Source organism: Dermacentor variabilis, chromosome 1, assembly GCF_050947875.1.
Source record: "Dermacentor variabilis isolate Ectoservices chromosome 1, ASM5094787v1, whole genome shotgun sequence".
Classification (NCBI taxonomy): domain Eukaryota; kingdom Metazoa; phylum Arthropoda; class Arachnida; order Ixodida; family Ixodidae; genus Dermacentor; species Dermacentor variabilis.
In genome coordinates, this window is record NC_134568.1 from 279,384,682 (window position 1) to 279,409,772 (window position 25,091).

The window sequence follows — 25,091 nt, forward strand, 5'->3', positions numbered from 1 at the left end:
GCACCCTAGACGGCACCGTTAGAAGATAGAGAGTGGCAAATTCAAAATAACGTGTTGTGCCCATGTCCCAAGAGAACAGGCTGCAGTCGGCATGACTTGTTTTCGCAGGGCTGGTTCTGCGGCAACACCTTCACACGTCATAGAGGACAGGACGCTGGTCAAACCTGCCAGCCTGTGATACTCTGAGAGCCGGGATAACGTGTCACTGCACTATACAATCAATCAATCAGTCAATCAATCAATCCATTAATAAATAATTAATTAATTAATTAATTAATTAATTAATCCTTTATTTCCTCTGACATAGAGAAGGAGACAGGACTAAAAGCTCGCAAGCTGGACAGAGGCTTTGCTCCCTTTTTCAACTTGGCGGTATAGCAGACCAAGAACAAAAGATAATTTTTCACACAAACAAACATTTGAGGGACAAGAGAATAGATAACACTAGGTGAGAAACAGCCCTATTAATTGCAGTTGCAGTAGAAAATTAAATATCAGCATGCTATGGGAAAGAAAGAAACAACATAATTATAAAATGCATGCGGTATCATCACATAAAATTGTTCAGAAAAGATCTTTTAATAAGAATATTTGAATGCTCAAAAGGGTCAAACATTTTTTGGTTTAACTTGTTTAATAACACTGGCAGAGAATAAGAGATAGATTGTTAAATAGGTTGTTCAGTGTAGTATGCTCCAGGTGTCAGAACTAACCACTTTATGTCTTGTCTGCGGGATATGTTTATTTTTTATTTAAGTTCTGCGAGATGCCCAATATAATTTTCATCATTTCGTGAACATTTGAAACTCATTAAAAGTCTGAAATTGTATAAATCAGAAACTAGTAAGATTTCATATTTACAGAAAGAGGTCACGTGTTGGGAAACAGTAAGGCACACCAGCAATTCATCTCAGAGCTCTTTTTTGAAGGTGTAACTTGGACAAATTAGTGATACTCGTGTTACCCCAAACGGTACCGCAATATTCTAAAAGAGAGAGAATTAAAGAGTTATAAACCAGCAGCCTAACTTTAGCAGGAAGAATAACGCGCAGGCGGGACATAACACCGACTTCTGAAGATATTTTTGATCTGATATAATCAACATGCTAATTCCAAGTGCTTAGAAAATATGACGGCAGAGATTTTGACAGAATGTACTATTTCTACACGATCATAGCTTAAGAATACATTCAGCGGCCTAGATATTACCTTCCCTTTTGAAAAGTGTAATACTATTTTTGTCTTTTTAGAATTAACTTTCAGACTATTTGTTTTCGCCCATGTATTGAACGCATCTAGTGTTATACTAGCTTTCTCTTCGATATCACTTTTTGATTTCCCGGATGTGAACAGCCAGTCAACAGTGCAATACAGTCAGTCATCAGTGTAAGACACAAGTTTACTGTCAGTTGCACAATGCACAATATCATTTACATAAATCAAAAACAAAAGCGGTCCTAAAATACTTTCCTGAGTGACGCCTACACTAATGTTTTGTGTTGACGTCAGTGAATTTTTAAAAAACTACATAATATGTTCTCCGTGAGAGGTAGGATTTCATAAGGTCTCGTGCTTTACCGTGAACACCGTGGGATTCCAATTTATGTAACAGAATTCTGTGGTTTATGAAAAGGAAAGCTTTGCCAAAATCTATGTATAGTCCTGCAACTATCTACTTATTTTGAAACTTTTCTATTATTATTTCTTTTGGCGACAGTAGTGCTGTTTCTGTGGATAGATTCTTTCGAAAACCGTGTTGAATAAATATCAAGGTGAAGGTTATGTTTATTAAAAAATGATAGCATTACCTATCATAGCCTACCATGCATTAATTTCTCTACACCTTTTGAGAATACGGGTAGTATAGATATAGGACGATAGTTATTAACCAAGTTTTTGTCGCCACTTTTAAGGACCGGTATCTCTCTAGCAGTTCGTAATGCCTTCGGAAATACAGCGGTAGATAATATAAGATTATAAATGTGTGTAATTGCCGGACATATGAAATGAAGAACATGTTTAATTGGCGCTATCTGAAGGCCACTTGCATATACGGACTGGATATGTTTTATAGCGTTCATGTACGAGAAAACTTATGCGCAGTTTGTGGGAGTAAAGAAAAGTGATGTTGGACTGTTGCTTCCTTTCAGGAATTTCAATGTAATTTTGGTCACTGTTTACCTGACTCCTGGAAGCCTGTTAAATTAAAAAAAGTTCTTCAAAACGTCAGCTAAGCAAGTGCTAGAGATTCGCTCTCCCTCATGCTGAAAATTATTGAGAGTATAAGAAATATTTGGATGCAACGAGGCATTAAATTTCCGCCAAATAACATCCGATCGTTGTTCAGTCGGGCTCGAAAATACATTTGTAAATTAAGCATACCGAGTCATGTTTAGTTTCGGTCTATGATTATTTCTGTACTTTTTGAATTGGCGAAGCAAGTTTTCATCGTTTGATTTTACGAATTGTGCGTGCGAGCTATTCTTAATCATGTGGAGAAACTCAGACGTCATCCGGGGTACCCGGATGACGTCTGGCGGGGTCCCTTTTTTCAGTCGAAAGTTCGCGTCATAGATGGCCTTAAATGTAGTAATAAAGTTATAGTAAGCAGTATCACTGCTGTCTGCCTCAAAAAACGTGGTTCCAAGTCTGTTGACTGATAGCACGAGGACAGAATTCAAGATGTTTATTAGTTATGGACTGCGTATAAATTACTCGCCTCTTCTTAATAATTTCATAATAACTGTTCTTCGTTTTACCTCCAACTTTCCTTGTCAACAGAGTCACTTCGGAATAAACGGAGCTGTGAGGCCCCTGGTGCGAATGTTAGGAATTTTCACGGAAATGATTAAACATATAGTATGACAGAATCAAGTCTGGTCGGGACGAAACATGATGAAAGATGAAACTAAATACAGACTCCATAAAGATTTATTGTAAGGGTAACGTTTCGATTATTAAATGAGGCTCACACTCTCGTACGATTACAGAGTTTCCAGACGTCGTGATTTTCTGGGATTTAGGTGCAACAGAAGCGGGAGATTCAGTTACGATAACAGGTCTCTCCCGGAATGAGCCCACGCTGAGCTCAGGTCTTTCCTACGCACATATTAAAACTTTCAAGAAATAAATAATAAAGAACTCTATTTTTCGCAGCTGAAACTTTAGCTGCGCATTCCGCCAGCTGGTATTCGAACGTCCTAAATCGAGGTCATGGCAAGATAGCCAGAATGAACTAATACCAGGCAATTTTACTTGTGTAGTTTTCAGACGCCTACGATCGAGTATTCAAATTCTTGAAACATGAAATCAAACGCCGTCCTGTTCAAGTTTGTATTTCAATAGAATGGTTTAAAAGAAAATGTTTTCAAATACTCCAGAATCAAAATGAGGACGTCACAACAATGCGGCAGCGTTAAATTTATCCCAACCACAGTGGATATAAAATGCGAAATGTTACGCAGCAGTGTACATTGCGTCGGTCACGAAACCAGACTTCTTAGGCTAAACCTCTTCATCATTATCACTGAAATATTATTGAGACGTGGCGCTCGGCAGTGGGCTTTATTTGGTATTATTTACGGATGCTTTGCGTGTGTGTTCCCTCTTGTATAAATCAAAAACACCGCCGGAACAATAGCTAATATAATAGTGGCATCATTCTTCGCGTCCATTCCTACCAGAGAAACGAAATCTGCATTTGTCTCTCCACCGTCGCCGAAGCGACGCGTATGCCCGATTTACTCTCCAGGGCACACATGGATTCCGGCTGCTCTAATAATTTTTTTTAAACTTCCTCTCGATAATGCATGACCACATATACTCCGAAGGATCCTCTGCAATTTAACTAACTGCTTATGTGCTGCCAATATTTGTTGTTTTTTTTTTGCTTCAAGTAAACCAACCTGCATGTTGTGCTGTGTAATGAGAATAAACATGCTAGCGTTCCGAATTAAGTAGGATGTCATCACTTCCTTACATTTTTGACATGAAAGCCTCCTCATCATTCGAAAATTTTGTGAAAGATGTTCGACATTCGATTTGATCTGCTTCCAGCACTATTTGATTAGTATGCGGTTCGATTTCAAAAATTATTATTCGCCCACCCCTAGTATTATTTTACGTAACAGCTTATCTGGCATCCTCAGGCACAGGATTGAATGGAACGTAAGATGTGAGAGGTCATTAACTGGCGCGAAGAAGACATAGCCCGACAGCGAGAAGCACACAGAACAGAACGCTATAGTTGCCCTAGGGCTTGTGCTTCTCGATGTTGTCCGATGTCTTCTTCGCGCCAGTTAATGACCTCTCATGTCGTACGTTCCATTCAATCCTGCATGTGCCTGAGGATGCCAGATAAGCTTCGCGCTAGTTAATTATGTCTCAAGTTTGTAATAAGCACAAACTAGCCCAACCGCTTTTCCTCATCGAAAATACGAGCATACGGGTTTAGCTGGCGCGTTAGGTGACAACGCGAGAGGTTATTGCGACCAGGAAGTCTTGAAACATAAAAGGGCAGGAAATGGGCCATCCTGCTGAAAACACTTTTGCTTTTACTTTTATTTTTGTATTTATGAAATTTTCATTTTTATGAAAGGAGAGAATAAAGAAAGTGGAAATTAGGGTATACATTTGCGTACAGCCCTTTCTCGCATTCACTATCTCCCAGCTGTGAGCACTACCTTTTTGACACCACCCGCTACCCCGTGCCACATCCCCGACCACTACTCTATACAATTTCAACAGCACTGAAAAAAATTTGCATCCGTCTGAGCTGGGAATGCAACGTGTAGAACTAGCGCCGCTTATAGTTCAATTCCACTATTGACAAACTGGCACTAAGAGAAACAAGGCATAAAACTGAGTCCTTTTAGAAGTGCTTGAAGGAGCTTTTCTTTTACGCGCAACGCTGCCCATGCCGGTGGATGCATACTTGCCGAAACCATGCAAAGAGTATGTGTGTGGTCTAATTGCATGCGTCACGTGAGAAAATTGCCGTTTAGAGCCGCCCATACGTACCATATACCTTATCCAGAGACAGCAGGAGCTGAAGGGCACGACATACATAGGCGCAAGGCCCTAACGAAATACACGTAAATTCAGGAAAGAATGGCTACACTAGCGCACTCTTAAGACTGGCCTCTAGATGATCCAAGCGACACGCGATAAGGGAACTGGATCTATTACAAAGAAGAACATTTTGTAAAGCGCAAAGCAGTATACGCCCTCAGCTGATAGTAGCATAAAACAAATTTGCGCACGCGGTGTTTGTTTATTAATATTTATTTTTACGCTTGCTACGTTTTGTCCGGAGATGAAGAGATCTTTCCAGTCACTTCTGCGACCTTCAATTCCGTATCAGTGTAAACACATTAAAGTTTACGTGCTGACTGTGATTCTCATGTCAGAATGAATTTAGATGTTGTCTTTAGCCGTTCTTTCTTTTTGAAGGCTGGACCGGTGCATTCATTTCAATCGTCGGTGACATTGGTTCCGATCCGTCGCGCTCGCAGGCGCCCCTAATGTGGCGAGCGCAGCGCCGACTCCGTTCTGCGAGACGCTGGCGTCGCAGAATGGCCGCCGGCAACGGCGAAGCCTTTAATTGGCACCGGTGCTCTTAGGGCCGAAGTGTCGGCGCCGCTGCATCGCGGTGTTATCGCCGCCGGACGCCATTAGTTCCGCCGCCGAGGCCCGCCCGCGGCGCCCGATCGGGAGGAGGGTCGCCGCGGCGCGGTGACAGCGTCCACCAACTCGTGCACCGGCCGCGCCAGAGGAGGGCCACCACCGGCGCGCCTATCTGCTGATGTCGCAATTGGCGCCTTGGCGTTCTTCCCGCGCGCACACGTTGCGACGGCGCCCTGTTCTCTTTCAGCGCACGGCGGCCGGGCGGCCGCGACCACTTGGCTTTTCCGCTTTTGAGCTTCAAAGTGCATCCTGCCATTGAGATAACGCCGCGCGAGCAGTGGCAGATGGTTACGGACGCCATAACACCGCGGGAAGTGTTTTGCCGCCGCCTTGTCCCGCTCTTTTGGCGGCGCCCGCCGGGACAGTGGGAGCCGCCGCCGACGCGCGAGGAGTCGTCCCGATTTAGGGACGCGCCTGGCGGCTAAGCGCGCGCATAAAATGTCGAGAGGCGCCGAGGCTTGGCGGCCTTTGAAGAAGCCGTTCTTCCTATCGGGGCTGGGCGAACGTCGATGCCTGCCGACTTGAGACACGAAGCAGGGATGCCGCCACCAGAATTACACGTGCACGCGGAACCGGCGAGCACCGCGGGGGCACGCGCTTCCGCGAGGATATTGGATGTGAGGCCGGGTTGTGGCGCGGGTGTGGATTCCACGAGTTGACGGGCTTTTCCTTCAACTGCCAACGAATTGCGAGAGCCAGCCGAACGCGAGACAGAGCGACTGAGCACGCATACATGAACGGGGAGACTTTGTCGTAGACCACTGTGAAGGAATAAGAATTGTTGCAGCGAGTAAAAGTTACCCGCCTCTGTATAAGCAATGTAGAGAACGGCTTTTTCGGGATAGTCATGCCGACTTTAGTAGCACGGGATCATTATCGCGAGCATGGGGTGGGTATGGAAAAGATTCATTATGATTCCATTATGACCATACGTTTGAGCCAAATCACAACCCAATATATTTACCATATATACCTGAGCACCCCCACCCCCTTTTCTTCTTTATATGCATGCTCTCAGGGACCAAGGTAGGGGAGGATGCAGAGATTAAAAGCAACAAGAGCGGTGCCAATAATCTTTTTTTTTTTTGCCGATCCGTCCGGAGAATAGGTGAGACGGTGTCTTATATAAAAATACTCTTAAATCCAAGAAAGCACAATAATGTAGGCTGATGATTGATAAAGTTCAACATTCCTAAGCAACACAGGGGTCACGAGAGAGGCCGTATTGCTGTTATGTGTTGAAATGTAAATAATATTACTGGAATGGGAAACGATAAATAGATACTGATTATAGTAAACACTTAAATATTTAGTCATCATCGTTTTCTTTTTATTTGCAACAACGGAAAAATACTTTTACCATGTGTCATTTATTTCACACATCAGTGTTCGCCAGCACGAGCGTTGTGAATGAACAAATGCGCAGAACGGCTCACGCATTCGATCACTTAACACCTCACTTCACTAGATCACCTAGCGGATGATCTTGGATGGATATTGAAATGCTGTGCTTCCACGTCCTAAATTTAAACACAGGGATCTAGTATGTCCGGTGTTTATACATGCGAGCCCGTACAGTGAACGCGACGCGATACCTCGGAAGAACCTGGGTATTAGATGGAAGAACCTGGAAGTTAGATGATTAGACATGCAGCGTGGAATCAGAATCAGAATCGCTTTTTATTGAGATGATTAGAAAGATTACAAGATGTTATATACTCTTATCTACTGTACATGCGACCAACACAGTTATCTGCCATTTGAGTGGCTGCAGGAAGAAACTAAGTGCTGATGCATCTTTATCATGAGACACACATCCCGAAAATTTTGACGCCAACTGTTCATGCACTCGAGTGTCATGCCACGAGCCATGTTCAGCTTCTTCTGCCTTGTCACTAACATTATATATGGCTTAATATAGCTAAATAGTGTGTAGTAATTAGTGAGCGGGTAATCAGAAAGAAGAAGTTTCTGCTGAATGGCGATATCGCTGCTTATAGGATTATGTTGTTTTTCGTTCACTTACGATTGATCAATTTCAATTCTACGGCGATATCGGGAACGTCATGACCTTTCAATACTCATAGCGTTATATTGCTTTTGTTCATCTAAAAGTGATCAAGCTCATGCGCAATTGCCTTTATTATGAGCTGTAGACGGATAAATGCTTCAAAAAGAATTCCATTATTTGGTGAAGATAAGTTCGCTCGATACGAGAGCTAAAAAAAGCTCCCCAGGATATTAGCTTCCGAGAACGGTCTGCCTTATTATTATTATTATTATTATTATTATTATTATTATTATTATTATTATTATTATTATTATTATTATTATTATTATTATTATTATTATTATCATTATTTGGCAGCGATACATTGGCCTGTTAAACTGATCGCCTGTACTTCCACAGGTATATAGTTTCCTTTGTAATCTTTTACTTCTCGTTGTATGTGAAGTGCTGCCGACTGTCAAGCGTTGCTTTGATAACTTGTCGCGACGTCTGAAGACAGCCTTTGTAGTGCCTGCCAAAAAAGCCTGCCTAGTGATGGACGGATTATGGCGTGTTCCGAATGCAAATATTCATATCAAGCATTTGATACAGTGGCACATAAACATATCCTACATGAAATGTCAACCTTGAACCTGGGAAGCAATTTTTACAATTATGTGAGGTCCTTTCTAGCTAATCGGACAGCTCGGGTCAAACTCGGGATAGTCACAGGCGGTCCATACAGTTTAGGCAACAGCGGCACATCACAAGGTTCGGTATTGTCCCCACTCCTCTTTAACATTGCCATTCACAGGCTCTCGGAGAAATTGTCCAAAATCCCGAGCTTGGGGCTCGTCATATACGCTGACGATATCACAGTGCGGGTCCTCAGGGAGTCACTCGCAGGACTAGAGCAGACACTACAGGCAGTCGTAGACACCACAGAATCCTTCCTTAAGGGCACCGGACTCAGGCTATCACCTAGTAAATCTGAGCTGCTGCTCTTTAGACAGGGGAGACAGGGTGTTAGAAACCTTTCGCCTTTAGAAACTCTGCCAATTAAAATCACAGACAACACAGGACGGGTCATACCCAGAGTAGACACAATTAAAATTGTGGATCTTCTCATTGACGCAAGGAGCTGTAATGCTACGGCCCTAAACCGTCTCACAGGGCAGGCCAACAGTAATTTAAGGCTCCTGGGCAGGGTCTCAAATTGAAATGCAGGCCTCAAGGAGGACAATCTCATCCCAGCATATCAGGCATTCTTCATCAGTCATGTCACGTACATTTCATCATACCTGAACTGGGGGAAAGGAGAGAAGGCTAAGCTAAACGCACTTATACGCTCCGGACTCAAAAGGGCTCTGGGACTCCCGCACGGAACGAGTACCGAACTCCTCAACAAGTTAGGACTTCATAACACTATAGATGAGCTCAGTGAGGTGCATTCAATGTCACAAATTGCAAGGCTCTCCAACACTAAGCCAGGGTGCAAAATTCTAGATGAAGTTGGAATACTGCCTCGAGGATGAGACGTCTCTAAGTTCAAAATGCCCAAGGAGGTGGAGACACAATTACTTGTGGACCCCATACCTAGATATATTCATCCTGTCCACAACAAGAGCAGAAGGGCCGCCAGGGCCAAATGCATTCTGGGTAAACTGCACCAACAACAAAGCTCAGCACTTTTTATCGATGCAACTAGCTATGGATCGGGCAACCGCTGCGCTATTGCCGTGGTCGATGAGAACGGTAAATTAATAAGCGCGGCGTCACTAAGAACGAGCTCAATTCAAGCCGCCGAAGAAGCAAGCATAGCACTTGCAATTACAATAAGGAGAAGCTCCACGATTTCCTCCGATTCCCGTACAGCTATTAGGAATTACTCAGCCGGCTTCGTCTCAGTGTAAGCACACAAGTTACTTATACACAATCTTAATACTCATAATTACGAGCAACTGGATAGCTCACTTAGTCTGGTTTCCGGCTCATCAGGGCCACTCGGTCAGCCCCAATGGCTGCAATCCTAACGAGCAGGCTCACTCTGCTATGCGAGATCTCACATGCCGCGCATCAGATCAGGAACTGCTCCAGGATGACTGCGGCTCCTACAAAGACCCGCTTACTACATTTCACGAAATGACCTCACACTATAGAGACGGCAGGATGTTCTTTCCTCCCCCCATCAGAAGCTCAACTGAGCTCAGGCAGTCACGTTAAGAAGGATTCAAACTAAATCTTATCCCACACCTTTCGTGCTTAACAAAATTGACCAGGTTTTTCCCGCGGAATGTAAATGTTGCGAACACACTCCGTGTCTATTTGATCATATGCTCTGGCTGTGCTCCAACCGAAGGGCTTCGGATCTCAACAGTGAGGAGGACTGGAGTCGGCGCATATATCCAGCGAATTTCTCCAAGATCAACTCCTGGCCGTCCGGAGAGCTCGCGACATCAGGAGTCTTTGGCCTCCCGGTGCCTACGTGGGCGGAGCCACCGACTTAGCCTGGGGGCTTTTGCCCTCGGGCCTAATTTCTCTGGCCCAAAATAAAGTTCTTCCCATGCCATGCCATGCCATCTCGGACAGACTTGACCGGGTATTGTCCCTAATACCTTTAATACCATGGGACAGGCGAAACGTGAGAGTTGGGTCTGCAAGACCTGCGGAGCGAACAAAAAACAACCTGATTTTTCCTTCCTGTCGGATTCAGCTGAATCCGACAGGGAGGCGGCAGGCAATAATGACGCTATTTTAGCTCTTGTTGCGGAAATCAAGGAGCTAAAAAATAGCTTAGAAGTACTACCGGCACTGTATGCTAAAGTTGACTCGCTGTCAACTCGGCAGTACACCATGTCACAATGGAATGAGCCCCTTTTAAGAAATTCTCGACTGTACTCGCTTGATCCCACATTAAGTCTTCGAGCGCCATCACGGCTTCGCCGTGGAGACGCCACGCTTTTGCATCGTCTGTGGTTGGGCGTTGCCTTTATTAAAGCCTATGCGTTCCGCATAGGGATGACCGACACCCCAACCTGTGACCACTGCGGCCATGAAAAATCAATTGGCCATATTTTGTGCGCCTTCCCGCAGTACAGTCCACAGAGGGAATGCCTTCGCCATGAACTTGACCAACTGGACGACCAACCGCTATCGGAAAAAATAATTCTACACCATCGAAAGGACCTAACGTCACAGAAGGCCGTGCAAGCGCTATTGCGCTTTTTGCGATCTACCGGCCTTTGTGAACGACTTTAACTGGAACGCCTTTTGGTGTGTGTGTCTCCATGTGCGCGTGTTTCTTTTTTTGTGTTTTCTTAGCTTTTTCCTCTCTGTCATCTTTCTAACCCCTATCTCCCATCCCCAGTGTAGGGTAGCAAACGGAAGACTGATATCTGGCTAACCTCCCTGCCTTTCCTCTTCATCTCTCTCTCTCTCTCTCTTTCTCTGATTCGCTGTTGCTTCTGAAAGCAGAATCCCCCGCCCCCTTAAAGCTGACGAAGACCGTCTCTGAACCTGAAGACGCCATCAAGCAGTATGAGACCACACACAAGCAGCTCAAGTTGTATCAAGATGCCGCAAGGACCAGAGACAAAGAAATTCAGAAGCTGAATGTTCCGTGTTCAAGCTGAAATTTTACAACGGTTACAGCGTGATCAAAATGAATCTTAACAGCAAAGCAGGAAGGCAAATTTGGTAATTCGTGGTTGGCCGGTTGCTGATAAGGAAGATTTGAAGAAAATACTGAATGATCTTGCTGAGAAAATTGGTTTACCTTCAGGCCCGTACCCAGGATTTTTATCGGGGGGGGGGGGGGGGGGGCAACCGAAGGTAGCTTTTCAATGCAAATGAGGGGGCGGGTGCCTTTACTAGTACAAATATGAATAACGCCCGCCATTTGCCAGAAATACGCGTAAACCCGCAAAGGAGAAATGAAATAAGGTTTATCTCACAGGTAGGGCGCCTGTGAGATACACCTCTTCTTTACTTGGCAAACAAAATACCACATCGAATGGACTCGCGCAGGAAAAAAGCGCAGGAAGAACACTGCCAATAATAAGTAAACAAACGAAAGTGCAAAATAAAGATTTCTATCATCTTCATCATCAGCCTATTTTATGTCCACTGCAGGACGAAAGCCTCTCCCTATAGTAGATTTCTATAATAGCATACAAATTAAAAAAAAAAACAGCAGTTGGCAACCAAGGCACGCGGACTGCGCGGGGTTGTGTTACTCCGCCAGCCAATCACCGAAGCGAACGTAATCGTCGTCATGCGGCCATTTAAAAATGGCGTCGTACTTGATACCTCCGTAGCGTCTGCTGTTCTTGAAGTCTTTTCATCGACGGAAGCCATGAGGTGTTCAATAGACATGCGCATGGAGTCTGAGCATTTCACTCTTCAAAAGTCTACCCGCCGTGCTTGCTTAGTGGCTATGGTGTTGGACTGCTAAGCACGAGGTCGCAGGATCGAATCCCTGCCACGGTGGCCGCATTTCGATGGGAACGAAATGCGAAAACACCTGTCTACTTAGATTTAGGTGCACTTTAAAGAACCCGAGGTGGTCCGGAGTCCCCCACTACGGCGTGCCTAATTATCATATCGTGGCTTTGGCATCCCCCCCCCATAAAACTCCATAATTAATTCAATCTTTAAAAGTCTGCGGTACAGTTCATTCCAATGCTGGCCCATTTTACTAATGAAATATCACTGCCAACTGAAGTGAAACTTGACAATAAATAGTTGCAGCGATGCAAGCATTTTATTTCACTTCAATAAATAATTAGACTTTCGTCATTTCCACTATAATAGGCAAGGGAAAACGTATAAAGTTACGCGCTAATAATATTATTCTTGTAGTTACCGCCTTGTTTGGGTAACGAATTATTTGCAGCCTCGCGGAGGAACAGTGACTGGCGGTTATGAGGGCGTGCGCGGGGCTTCACTGCAGGCTTTAGTTGTATCCGACTATAGTGGCGTTTTTTTTAATTAGCTTTGGAAGAATTATAGGGAAATATATATTTGCGGAACAATCACAGTTCTTTTGGATCCCTCGTTTACTGCTCTACCAAGTGAACTGCTCGTATTGTTATTTGGGAAGTTGCGTAATGATGATTGGCCGACAGTCCCGTACAACCGCGTAGAGCACAGGATGCTGCGGATCTAAACGTTCTGCGGCCGCCGCGGAAGGTTAGAAAAACACCTACATAAGCAGAGCAAAGAAGTGGCTACGTCAGGCGGCTCGACTGATAACTGTAGCTGCACCATTCAAAACACAGAGAATTGTTCTCCACTACCGGCAGCGTTTTCTTTACTTCCTTTTCAATAAAAAGATCCTGATCCATAAATATTTTCATAAACAATGGTTAAATTTGTTAATTTTCGCTTTTCCTTCCCGTTTGGCTTTTCCTTTGCTTAATTTCTCAACTCCTTGCGACTCTTGTTTCCAGTTGTCAATTTTGCACAAAAAGTGCTGTACAAGTAGGTAAAAACTAGACGAGTTAACAGGTGACAGTCATAGTGCCTATAAGTTTAAGGGTTATTGCAGGGTCTGATGATCGACGCTGTTTCGCAATATTTTATTTTCCACCTTATCTAACCCATATCACGGATATATGGTTCCGAAGATCTGTCAGCGTCGCGGCGAGCCGTCACCCGACGAAATAATGAAACGAAAAGAAAAGTTAAACGAAATTAGCATTTTCTCTGGCCGCAACTCGTTCCACGTGCACACAGACCAGCTGACCACTAACTGAATCCCTGCCCTGGTCCCTGGATCAGCCTAAACGAAGAAGGTTGAACTAACGAAGCAACAACGATGGGCGTGACCATTGAATAGACGGCGACAACTGAAAGCATCTCGAGTTAATCGCGCGGGCACCGAATCGATGAGAAAATTGGCCTTCACACCCCAAGAGATGCCGATAAATACCGTCATCCAAAAGGATCGAAAAAGGCATCATAATGTTGACCGCGAATAGCTGTCAAGTTTCAACATTGATTTGGCGGCGCTTTAGGAATGTGTGTGAGTATTGGTGGCGTGGATGGGAAGAGGGGGGGGGGGAGGGTTATGCCGCTTAATTTCGGGGGGCCGGGTGCCGCCCCCCCCCCTGGGTACATGCCTGTTTACCTTACCTGCATTTTCTGTTGATGCTGACGTCGTTGCTGTCCACCGCCTTTCTGGCAAAACAGACACTATCCCTACGGTCTTGGTTCGTTTTTCAACGGAACACATGAGAGAAAACTGGATCAAAGCTCGTGGAAAACTTTGACAGCCCTGTGAATCGAAACTGCTTCCGAATGTCTACTTCAATGACAATCTAACGAAGGCAAACCCGCATCTGTTCTGGTTTGCAAGGGCCGCAGGCAAGCAACACAAGTAAAATTTTGTTTGGGTGAGAGGAGGCAAAATCTTCGCTGAGAAGGACGAACACTCTCCACTCATTCGCATTAGCAATGAAACGGATGTTGAAAAAACCCAATGAATATGACTCCGTCCATTTTACTTCGATATTGAAGTACAGCTTCGGTCCGAATTCCGAATTAGCCTTTACTTTGGTCAATACAAATATTCTCACCCTACGTAAATACTGGGATGAGTTTAGAAATATTGCAGAAGATGCAACAAATTTTGTAGATGTATTTGTGCTAACCGACCCGCCGTGGTTGCTCAGTGGCTATGGTGTTGGGCTGCTGAGCACGAGGTCGCGGGATCGAATCCCGGCCACGGCGACCGCATTTCGATGCGGGCGAAATGTCAAAACACCCGTGTACTTAGATTTAGGTGCACGTTAAAGAACCCCAGGTGGTCTAAATTTCCGGAGTCCCCCACTACGGCGTGCCTCACAATCAGAAAGTGGTTTTGGCACGTAAAGCCCCATAATTTTTTTATTTGTGCTAACCGAAATAAATATTCCCGAAACAAGCGCACAGTTCTTTGTAATAAAAGGTTAAAGTGCAGAATTTGTGACTCATTCGCACCGTCGAGGGAGTGGAATTGCAGTTTTTTGCGAACGAGAAATACACTGCATCATGCATTGATGTAGATTTGATTCATGCGGAATGCCTGTGTTTATACGTAAACTTTTTCAGACCACTCTCACTTCGTTAGCGTTTCCTCTGTAGATCAACGCAAATGGGATGATATGATTGACAGGTTCAACTGGTCTTCACTGATTGTTTCCAGACGCCAGTGTTGCTTTATGAACAATTTTGTTCGCAAATACGCACTTTTCAAGAAGCCTGTACTCGAATTTTTATACCTAAAAAGAGAAGAAATCACAACTGGCTTACCGTGGATATCATGAACGCAATCACTTACCGAGATTTGCAGTGGAAACGGCTTAAGCGAACTCCGAGCAATGCTGAGCTTCGCGCTAGCTACAGAATCGCAAGGAGCGAAGTCATCGCTCTTATACGATGCGCTAAACGACTCTACTTTCAACGTCAATTTCAATTATCTGTTGGAAACCCGGCGAAGACATGATCACTGATAAACCACCTTCACGGTAAAGACACTACCAATTCAAAGCCAGCTGACGCTTTCCCTGGTGATCTTGCGCAGACGGCCACAATATTCAATCCACACTTGCACGCGTTTCGGGAGCAACCTCAACGGTGCCAGCTGGCCGCTCTGGAAAAGAAAAAAATCATATCAGCTTCGGCGTTCTTACCGACAATAACATTTGACGTACTCGCAAGAATATTTGGTGGGTTTAGGCGACATAAGCCAGCTGGTATAGACGGTATATTGGTATCTTTGCTCCAACGAAACTTGAACGCGCTATCTGGTATTCTTCTTGTCATACTCAATGGATTCTTAGAGACAGTTACACTGCCGGCGGATTTAAAAACGGCCATTTTAACGCAATTATTTACAGGAGGAAAGAAAGGTAATGTGGACAGTTACCGACCTATTTCGATCTTGCCTATCATTTCACAAATAATAGGAGAATTTCTCTTAGAAACCATGACGTCATTTCTAGATGTTTTCAGTCATATGGAGCTGTAAGTTTGGTTTTGTGGCGAGATGGGGCACCATCGCTGTACTCCAGGAATTATTCAAACGAATTAAACAGAGCTTTAGAACAAAACAGGTTGCATGTGCATTTTTTCTCGATTCTTCTAAAGCATTTGATACTGTGAACCACGAACTCCTGCTTGAAAAATATACCTGCTCGGTTTCAGGGGGCCATTTTACCAGTTCCTAAAAAAATTATTTGTACGGCCGCTCGCAGGTGATATTTTTAGACAACAAGTTATTCATCAATAACAAATTACCTCTGAAAGCTGGAGTGCCTCAGGGCTCTATTTTGTCGCCTCTTCTTTTCTCGGCGGGAAGTCCTGGGGCGCAACAGTACCGTCAATGTTGCAACTATATCAAGCACTGTTTTTGGGCTTCCTGCGGTACAGCTTACCTGTAATAGTTAATACTTGTACTACGAATATTCGCAAACTCCAGAGCGTGCAAGCCCAAGCACTCAGGACTTGTCTCGGTCTTCCCAAAACAACGTCATCGATTGCGACAGTGGCCATAGCCAGAGACGCGCCTTTGACAGTCTACATTGATACAGATGTCCTGAGAACGCACATCCGACACCTGACTCGGATTCCCTCACACCATCTTGCCTGCTTGCCAGCAAAAAGGCCACTTTCAACTTTTGCTAAAACTATTGTAAAACATCAGTCGTACTTGCCATCAGAATTTACGCCCGCTTCACGATTGTCAGATCCATTGTGGTGTCTGCACCGGCCGCAAGTGCAACTGACAATTCCAGGAGTCAGAAAGAAAGCTGGAGCGCCATTGCAAGCTTTGAAGCAAGCAACTTTGGAGCACATTCACAACGTGCACAGATTCCGGAAACATGTATACACAGATGGCTCAGTAAAACTGAACAGCGCTGCTGCTGCAGTCATCATCCCGGCACAATCTGAGGAAATCAAATTAAGAACTTCATGTGTGACCACATCGACGGGTGCAGAACTCGCGGCGCTCCGTGCTGCACTTGATTTCATTATGCAGAAACCACCGCAACAATGGACAGTCTTCAGTGACTCCAAGGCAGCCCTTCAGTGCATACGAAGCCCAATGCGCCACGGACCCAATGAACAACTGGCCTCAGAAATTCGGCACATATATCATCAAAGCTATGATAAGGGACACAACATAATCTTTCAGTGGCTTCCAGGACATTGTAACATCAGCGGGAATGACCAAGCCGACGAAGCCGCCCGATCGGCACATGAAAGTGGTCAACGAGTCTTCATTCCGCTTTCGCGAACAGACGCTGCGGCTGGGCTGCGATTGATGTCCCGTGAGTGTACTTTGCCCCTGTGGGACTCAAATGTTTTCACCATGTGTCGGTTGCGTTCGTTGTCTCCGGACATACGGATGCACCTCCCGCCTGGATTACCACGACGTGAACAGACCATGCTTTACCGTCTGTGGCTAGGCGTTGCGTTTACAAACGCCTATGCTTTCCTCATAGGAATGGCCAACAGCCCCACGCGCGACACATGTAACATCGACGAGACGCTCGCACACATTATCTGTGTCTGCCCGCGATACAGTGCTGAGAGACAAGTGATGTGCAGGGTACTGGACCAGCTGGACAATCGTCCACTTTCAGAACTAAAAGCTTTAGGCCAATGCTCCGAAAGAACATCCGCGTTGAAGGCCTTATTCGCGCTATTAACGTTCTTGCGGTCTACGGGGCTTCACGACAGACTCTAAGAATGCCGCCCCCTACCGTTCTGTAGTGTACGCGCTTTGTTCGTGCTTGTCTCCCTTTCTTTCTATCTCCCCCTTCCACTCTGTTTCTCTTTTTATCCCTCTTAACCCTTCCCCCTGCGCAGGGTAGCCAACCGGAACTACCTCTGGTTAACCTCCCTGCCTTTCTCTGCATTATTTTCTCTCTCTCTATAAATGATTTCTCGCCAGCTGTACCGAAGTGTATGATATTTCACGATGCAGATGATACTGTCCTTTTAATTAAACATCTATATGTTACTCAAAAGCAGTTGCGTTACTTCAAGAGAGCGTGTACGATGCAATGACCTGCTTTGCTAACAGCTGTTTGTCAATGAACAAGAAAACAAAAACAAAAATGTCGTGTTTTAGAAATTCACTTAAAACAACTGTAACAAACTTATCACTGTTTATGCACTGTCCTAATTGCCAATTATGTCAGTGTTCCCCCGTATAATGTGTAAACTCTATTAACTGCCTTGGTGTTTTCTTTGACAGTGACCTCTCATGAAATGGTCTCATCACATATATTGGCGGCAGGCTCAGAAGTGTTTCATCGCTGCTTTTTAACATTAAATCCATTGTTCCGATGCCTGTAAAAATCACTATAATGCACGCCTTAACATGCAGTGTCTTACGTTATGGCATTACATTGTTCGGTTTTTGCTCTTCTCGATGGCAGTGTCGAATTGACAGAATTCGGGCTACTGGCTTTCTCATTCAGTCGCTCGCGCGTTGTAGTTGATATACACTGCTGATGCGACTACCCGCATATCAAGGAGGCAGACTCTCTCGGGGGACAGCTCTATGCAGAATAACGCCACGAGCGAGATAAGGAACCCTTTCTGGGCTGCTCGCGATGGTGCATCGAAGGCGAACGGCACAGGAACATCTCGGAGCCGGTAGGTGGCGGGTGAAGAGCGACGGCGTCGGACTCCCGCTGTTTCGGGTCACGAGAGTGAGTGCGAGGCGCCAAGCAGCTCCTCGAGGAAAGGGTCCGGCGGGACCATTGTGTCCAGCGGCCGAGCGGGCGGCGGTGCACCGCAGAACGGGCCCGCGAGTGCTGCCCGGAGGCCACCCAGGAGGGCCCGGGGTCTCTCCTGCGCGCAGCGGGTCACCGTCGTCAGTTCGTCAGCAGAAAACGAGTCTGACCTCTCAACAATGCCTAGGCGAAGAGCGTCTGGCCACGAACCGTCCGTGCGGCTTTGTCGCGTCCTTTCAGAGCTGCAAAGTATACGTATATAGGCTGTGTGTCTTCTGCAGATGTACTGTACCTTTGCTTTCTTCTGAGTGTACTTATTGTGTGTGCGCGCGTGTTTCTGTATACGCGAAAGGTCGTAGGTATAAGCTGGTCACTGAAATTGACTTTCCTGTGCTGCTTGGGCAGCGCTGTATACTTCTTCTTCACTTCGACTGGCGAATAAAAGACTAAGGCGCCCGGCTGACACTTCAAGCTTTCTGGGAGACACGAGGTGTGAGTGATCCCATTTTGTCGACCTACCAAATGTCTGAAGGCGAAGGTGGCCGTGCATTGGTAGGGAACGCGTTAGTTTGAGCCATATATGTCGACTACCATGCAGTTTCTGAGAGGTAAACCTTGGCTAAAAGAGAGTAAACTTGAGCTAAAAATGTATTAAAACGACATTAACTTTGAAAATCATGGTCAAGTTTTCCAAACTTTCATTATATAAAAGTGCATTGTCTCGTGATAAACAGCGAGCACCAGCCAACTATGGGGAACCAATGAACCGACACGTCACGCAAGCGAACCAAGCGGCTAGTCGAAGACAAATTTTATGTAGGGAAAGTTTTAGTTTGAAGCGTCTCTCACACAACGAACATTGATAATTTGCTCGGATGATGAAGCGCAATCCGATGGAACTAGTTCTTAGGGACGCAACGATTTGCGAGTAAGGCCCGCCGCAGATCTGTTCTCATTGTATATGTTGTTTCTGGAAATTTATTCCTTCTGGGTAAGCCTTGCAAACTCACCGGCTACAATTCGTAAATTGCAATGCGTGTCGTAAATAATATAGGAGAAGTTAATTAGTGAACTTTTGTGAATAAGTTGAATATGTGTTTCGATTTCTCGTTCAAGTAACGTCCGCCTCTCTGAATAATCAGTTCAAGGACTATAATTGTGTTATCTAGCTGCAACAGGTCATATTTCTTTTATTCTGGAAACTTAAAAATGATCACCCCGTAGATTACCTAAATGCTTCCTCAAGGTAAACCTGCCATCGGAGGTTCTATGGGCTGAAGGAATTTTGATTATGCACACTTACTTGTTTCCGAAATTTTATATACGATTCCGATAAGGTGTGACTGTTTCCCTTAACACATAACGGTTTAGCTTTTGACTGATTAGGTCGCGATCTAGCTGGTCAAATGCTTTAAAAATATCTGTACAAATACCAAGCACAAGTCGTTTTCCTTTAAATGCGTTAATTGGAAGTTCCTTAGGCTTGATGGACGTTGTTCTTGTTCACCTTCTTTGCCTATACCCAAGATAATAACGTGATGTGCTTTAATAAAACACTTGTTGATTCTGGTTGATCTTTGACTCTCGAGGCGCTTCCTGTATAGCTCCTCTGCCAAGGCAGTGCGTGCCAGGCCAGCACCTCGCTGTCTCTGCCTGCTGTCGGCGTCAGCGTGGCGAGCGACAACTGCTATGGCTAGGATCCTTTGAAGGAAAAGTTTGAAAAATGAGGGCGCTCATTTTTCTGTCGCAGCAGCCCTCGTAGCGGGCTCCACTCGCCGCGAGTGCCTTACCGGCGAATATTGCTGTTCCTATATTCGCCTGACGGCCGCGCATGCGTGAAACGCACATCCGCACTTCTTTGAGCGACTTGAAGCTTTCTGCCGCTTCGCTGCCAACTGACGGCGGAGGTTGGTGCAGCAGAAAAGTTGTACAGTAGCGCCTGCGTGCTCTGGGCGTGCCTGAAATACCGCGTTTTTATTCCCATGCTACTTCTGCGAAGCGGCTCTTCAGACGGAACGCCTGTCAGCTAAGTCGTTCAAGGCGGCCTGAGCGGCGAAAACTTTGGGAATGCGGGGAATCTGAAGCGGCCCGTCTCGAAATAGCTCGAACGCGGCGGCTCTGTGCGAGGACCCTCTGTGGCGCAGTTGCCGACATTTCGCTCTCCTAAATGCGCGCCTATCGAAACTCTCTGCGGCCGCAGAGGAAGCCAGGGGGCGTCTTCATAGTCGAGATAAGCGCTTCGTGGGGGTCTCCTTCGCCGCTCCATGTACCGTCACCTCAGACGCTTCCTTTCGTTAATGCAAAGGTGTCGGCAATGGGCGAGCCAGTTTCGCATGCTATCTGCGGCGAAGTGAATGTCATACAGATTACACCTTTTGCGTCAAATTCGTCCGCCTTCGGCAATTCGCATTCCTTTCTCTCGTTCTTTTTCACCCGATCTCCTCAGCCCACCTGTCAATCCACACTGCACTAGTAATTATTGCGGTCGAATGGATCCCTCTGTGGAAATCTAACATTATTTTTCTGAATGGTATATATAGCTACGTCAAACTAAATAATGGTTTTCCCGCAGACTGCCTACAAGATGGGCACTTTCATTTCAGTACCGCGTCTTCTTCCCCCACCTTACTTCTTAACACATTGCACGCACAAGTGGTATAGATTGAGTAGCAATAGATGTATCGTGATGTAACAAAGACTATTCAAAGCGAGCAACAGTGGCGACGTGCAAATACTCAAAAAGGGATTACAAAAGTGGGAGAGAGAGTTGTGTTGGTCATATGTGGATGCAGCGTAAATAAGTACTGTTGAGCGAACGTGTAAAAATTTTCACATTTTTACGTTACCATGGCTTTCAGCTCAATAATAACCTTTTTGCCCATAACAGGATCCTTCACTCAGTGAAAATTTCCGACGGTAGCTATTTCCATTTTCTTTCTTGTGATCTCCCCCGTGATTCAATTTCTTTGTATTTCCTGTACCTGCCGATATCATTGCGCCAGTCGCTTAAAGCTGGATTCACACGATGAGCCGGGTCGATCATTCCGTCCGCAAACTAGAGTGACGTGACTGAGCTACAATGAATCGCGCGCCCGTAGCTCGTCTGCAGCGCCCTTGTGTGTGATGCGGTGGCACTGAGCCACGTCGGGATCGTCCGCGAAATTCGTCCAGCAACAATGTCGAACATTGAAGGTTTGAATGGTTGCAAACGACGTGGGTCACTGGTGCAACTCTGACCTTCGACTTAAGTCTCTTTCTGCAACTGGCCGTGCAACTGGTCTAAGCGTGGCAATAGGGTGTACCATGATGCCTGGCGCCACATTTACCTATTGTTCGCTCCTGTAAAGCTTGCTTCGATTTATGTCAGCTTTAGGCCTGACAAAAATAGTTAGAACACCTAATCTCGGGTGCACATTATCATTATTTAAGGAATGCGTGTCAGTTACATTTAAAATGCGAAAATATTCTCATTTGTAAAGGTTACCATGTTTAGACTGCATACACACACAGCGCTATTGACGGTGAAAGTCCAAGTAGATCCCCAAGCGGCAATAGAGTGCACCTTCATACACTTCAGGAAGCTGCACCCTGTCTTGGAGCTTCCTGAAGCGTAATAGCCTGGGTTTACCCCGGTCTCTAAATTTAATGTATTAAATGGCCTGTAATAAACTGATGCTATTTTACTCTGTAATGACACTTCTGAATTCACTTACGCTTGGATATACGAGGTAGCATGGCGTTCGTGTGCCTTATGGGAATCCTGTCTCGTAAACGTTTACAATGGCTGTAACCCTGTGGACGTGTAGAAACGTGTCTTTCAGTGCAATGTGCGGCAGCTATAGATTTTAGTGCGACAGTCTTGAGATTGCTATTTTTCTATGCGAACTAAGGATATATGTGTAGAGCTTGCTCTTGACTTTCCGCTACTACGCCAGCTTAATGACTCTTGTTTTCTTTGTTGATCTGGGAACTTTATGAACTACTGCTTAAACATATCATGTCGAGCCGGAGCAACACTCCTGAAAGTGCAAGGCTGCACTCACTCACTCACTCACTCACTCACTCACTCACTCACTCACTCACTCACTCACTCACTCACTCACTCACTCACTCACTCACTCACTCACTCACTCACTCACTCACTCACTCACTCACTCACTCACTCAGACCCCACCAGCATGTGCTTGAGGACAAAATTTGTCAAATTGCCGCGGTCAGCTATATAAGTTAACAAAATCCCGCCTATTGAGAGTCCAACGTTGCATAAATAAACCAGCTTTCGCAGATGGAAGGAAAAATGAAAGAGAAAAACAAATTCGCTGTTAATTTCTTTTCATTTCCCTTAACGAGCAGTGCTTCCTCTCATCCGGTACTTTAATGGACATTATCGCTTTAGCCTAGAACACAATAGTTCAGGCTGACCGCTCAGCATTTCTCTCATAATAAATCTCCCACTCTCTCTGCCTCGACGCCCTGGGCACCAGGTTCACTGGTATCGCTGACACTATCTCTTGTTTATACATAGCTACTAATGATGCGATGAAATGTGAGGAAACGCATGGGCTGACAGTTAGTTCTAGCCTGTGTCAAATTAAATAAATGTTGCACTCAAGTGATCACAGATACTTTCAGCTATATTTCACTAACAGATCTGAAAATTCTGTAACTCTGTGGCCTCCTTCTTTTCTAGATCTGTTCTCACTTACACTTGGCTCGTCGTATCTCGCGCACTCATTTCCCACGAAGTCACAGTGGCTCAGGACTAGTGCGGAACCGCATCTTCGTGTTCACTGTGGCCAGTGTCACCACGAGTCCGATGGCTGACACTATCTCTTGTTTATACATAGCTACTAATGATGCGATGAAATGTGAGGAAACGCATGGGCTGACAGTTAGTTCTAGCCTGTGTCAAATTAAATAAATGTTGCACTCAAGTGATCACAGATACTTTCAGCTATATTTCACTAACAGATCTGAAAATTCTGTAACTCTGTGGCCTCCTTCTTTTCTAGATCTGTTCTCACTTACACTTGGCTCGTCGTATCTCGCGCACTCATTTCCCACGAAGTCACAGTGGCTCAGGACTAGTGCGGAACCGCATCTTCGTGTTCACTGTGGCCAGTGTCACCACGAGTCCGATGCCTCAAACTGCGGACGCTCCTGTTCTACCTCACGTTGAAACACCTGCTTTGGGAGGCGCAGGCACCCGCCTTGGTGTCCCCTCCTCTGCGGGAAGTACATGCCGAAATCGCTTAACTGTTATCGTGCTTTTGGTATTTTAGGAAGTGGTTGAAAGAAGGGGGGCGGCGGGGGGAGGGGGCGGAGGAGGAGGTTGGATTTGGGAGTGGAGGTGCTAGGGAAGAATAATGAAGCATGAAGAGAAGCAACAGGGGGAGGGGGGGCAGAGTGGTGCAGTTTTAATCCCGGACCTCTCGGACCGGGTGGAAGTCTGCGAACATACGGTGGAGGTGAGGGAACGAGCTTAAGCACTCGCCGCATGTCAGAAAGGGCAAGAAAGAGGCCCACACCTCAACAGGCAGGAGTTGCCCGGCGGGGCTCTGTGGAGCGGAATTTATTACAACTTAGGTGTATACAAAAGTTCAATAAATTCCCACACATACCCGAAAGCGAAGCATTGTAAGCCACCATTTAGTCGTTAGGGATCTGGGAACTTCGCTAATGTCTGACAAATTCACCACATATGTCCGCAGATTAGAATAGCACCCTCCATATTATTCTAACAACGCTTGTGTCACACTCCCAGTTGGGGAATCTTACAGAGAGGTACATGGGGGACAGATGTAGTATAAAGGCACGAACAGCTCCGCAGTAACTTTATTCACAAGTTTTCCAGTTTGCTTACAGAAAACCAGAGGGGTCAGGACTAAAGCCGCTAGCATGCGCCTGACTGAGGCCCTGACCCCTGTACACTTTTCGCTCCAGCGAAGCAATCGGGACAGCGTAAGAATGAGGAGAAAAGGAAAAAAGAAGAGGGGGGGAGGATTCGAGCAAGGAATTCATGAGGCAAGATCGAGAAAAAAATTATACACTACAAGCTAAGAAAAATAAGCACACGATGTGCAACCAAAAACAGCGTGAACGATACAGTTTGGGCGAACAATAAAAAAGCGTAATTAACCATATTTGTAGTACTGCTGTTTCAGTTATTAACGTCACGATTTGCAGCAGCGCGCATTCGGTAACAAACATAGGAATCAGGAAACAAAAACAGACATAGTATTTTACTGTGTCTTACATATGAAAACGCTACAGTATTCATTGGGCTCAAACTGGCATGAATAAGCATTTAGAACTCGCTTCGTAAAAACACCCAGAGTTCGCACGAAAATCATACATCACACCAACAAGCTATGTTCGGCAGCATACATTTCTTTTATACAACTTTATTGAAAGCGATTGCTTTATTATGTCTAACATTTCCTTGTTTTCATTTAGGAGCTTTGGAATTTTATACCTCAAGTTCTGCATCCCATAATTAGTTCTAATCTTAGGTAGTTTATAGTTAATCACACAAAAGTTGCGGTCTGTGGTCGTTTGAAGATAGATAGACTCAAAATTAATGTGGTGTCGTCGCCCTTCTGTCCTAGTTCCCTGGCGCTAAATATGCTTTCCAAGTCAGTTTACCAATACGCCCAACAAATAGCACCTCTAGGCACGTTGCTATG